This window comes from Galeopterus variegatus, unplaced genomic scaffold (genome assembly GCF_000696425.1).
Source record: "Galeopterus variegatus unplaced genomic scaffold, G_variegatus-3.0.2 Scaffold11, whole genome shotgun sequence".
NCBI classification, from domain to species: domain Eukaryota; kingdom Metazoa; phylum Chordata; class Mammalia; order Dermoptera; family Cynocephalidae; genus Galeopterus; species Galeopterus variegatus.
The window spans coordinates 377,943-380,594 of record NW_007726122.1 but is presented as its reverse complement, the minus strand read 5'-3'; positions in this window follow the sequence as shown (position 1 = coordinate 380,594).

Sequence of the window (2,652 nt, the reverse complement as noted above, 5' to 3'; positions counted from 1 at the left end):
CCAGTGAGCGGGAACCGGTCTGTATGTGGGATCCGAACCCTTGGCGGGAGCGCCGCCACACTCCCAAGCGGCGCACTGTAGCAGTGCGCCACCGGGCCGGCCGAGCAAAACTTTTATTATTACTTTTTAAGATACTCTGCATTTTACTTTATTCTAGTTGCTTATAAGTGTTCTAAAATCTTTAGTTAGCCAGTGAGGGTTATTTGCAATTAAAATAGGATTAAGAAAAAGAATAGTCCCAGAATGTTATCTCCCTCCCTTTCTTAACGTACTGAGGTTTTTTGACTTCATAGGATCAGTTTTTTAAAATGTTCTATAGACGCTTCAGATGTCTGCCAGGGTAATGAGTTTGATAATTATTAATTACTTAATCTACTATCCTTACTTCTTACTATTTCAACTGATAGGCATAAGTTAAAAACTCTTACTAGTGCTACACTTGCCAATCTAAGATTAACCAACATTTTAAAAACTAAAACTTAGCATAGAAATTACCTATTTAATGCTTTGCTCTTCTTCAGTTTCAGAATTAATGTTAAAATCAACAAAAACATTTAATGTACACATGATTATGCAATATCACGACAACTTATGAATGTAAAAAAAATTTTTCATACTGAACACATAGTATATTTTAAGTTCTAAAGTCACCATCTACAAGCTGTTTATATATGTTCCTTGACAATACAAACCAAGTTATTTGTGCACTTAAAAGACAATAAAAATTTTGTCCATGTTCGTTTTTCATTTTTCCTGAATGGTACTTGTATTACTTTCCAAAACGTTGCAAATTAAAGTTACTTCATCCAGTTTGTCATGACTCTGTAATAATGAGGACTGTTAACAAACAGAAAAAGTCACTTATTGACCACAGTATTGAACTATTTTAAGAAATTTTAAGAACATTATTGTACATTTAGGTTCTCAAATTTAAAAAATAGGCCTAGACAGGAAAAAGGAATGTTTGAAACCCTCCCGGACTTTACAGATTTAAAGCTTTTCTTCTAGTTTCATCCTACACGCCAGAATGGTGTGAACAGGTTCTTAATTTAAAACAGAAGGACAACGTAGTTTCTGTGACAATGGAGTTTTAGAATTTTGCATGTTTACCTATACTATGAACATAGCTAAATTTCGTTGCTAAACTGATCTCTATAATTAATTCTTTAACATGGGTAATACTACTTTGCAATTTATTGCAAAACTTAATTTACCATAACTTTACACTTGTTTGCTACTTAAAACACTCAACCTAGGGTCCGCCCATGGCTCACTTGGGAGAGTGTGGTGCTGATAACACCAAGGCCAAGGGTTTGGATACCTATGTCAGGATGGCAGATTAGCTCACTTGGGAGAGCGTGGTGCTGACAACACCAAGGGTTAAGATCCCCTTACTGGTCATCTTAAAAAACAAAAACAACAACAACACTCAACCTACCTCAACATAAGGAAGCAAAGTTAATGAAGTTCAAGTGTCAAACTTCCATGGCATAAGGAAAACTGTGTAAAGTCTAAATACTGTAATTTATAGCCCACGTGGATAAGCAGGATCCAAATGTGATCCTAGCCCAAAGGTCTTTGTGCAAAACGGGAGAGAGTGACTGTAAGTCTCAAAGGAAGTGAATTCCCACTAGTCAGCAGGTCTGAGTCAGCATTCAGAACAAAATCAGCCTGGGTTCCAGTTATGCCACTATCTTGCCATTATAAATACAAAGTACTATCTACGATTTAAAAATACACTTATCTGGGTTTACGTTTCATCTATCCAACAAGAGACCAGATGAGTCAACTCCTCCCAGAGGTAAACAGTTTATTTCCCGAGATGCGCTAGGGGTGATTCAAGTTCCAAAGCGCCTAACCTGTGTCCTGGAACCACTATGGGACCTGAGTCCTAGCACCTTTTGATTCTATGCAATCCTTTCAAAGCAAGGGCGGAGGAGGCTCAAACTGGCAAGGTCAATACACATTTATTTCAAGGGCTTCTGTTTCACAGATTACAGGTAGAGAAACAGAAAGTGGGAATTAAGACCAGCTGGGTAGAGCTGTAAAGGGCAAAATAAAGATTATGCCGAAAGGGTAAATACAGCTGAGGTGCTGACATACTCCATCTAGATAATACCAAATAGTACAGGGGCTAACAAGAACACCCCCCTCCCCCCACCCCCAAAAGCCTTGCACAACTGAGCTTCCTATAACGCGAAGCAACATGGTGTCGCAGAACAAGCACTGCCTGGGCATGTAGCTGAACCTACCGTTCTCCGGGCGTCCATTTCCCCAATCTGTGAAAAGAGGGAAGGGGGTTCGACAAGATCACGAAGGCGCTTTGACACTCCAGAGGTCCGGAGGTGGGCAGGCCTGAATCCCACCCTCCCGGGGACCATGAGCCCTTCCGCGGTGCTAGCACCGCTCTCCCCCAGGCTCCCCCTCCCTTGGGGTTCGTACTCCCCGGGGAGGCGCCTCCCCAGCCCGAATAAAAAAGCACAGCCTCCTTCGGGGAAAAGGTCGCCCTGCAGCTCGGCGGCGCCCCCCCAACCCCGTGGCAGGCGGGAGAGCCGGCCGCCGAAAAGGGGCAGACTGACACCGCGCGCGCCGTCCCGGGCGGGGCCCGCAGCCGCCGGGCCCGGGGATCCGGTGCGCCTGAGCAGCGGGGCC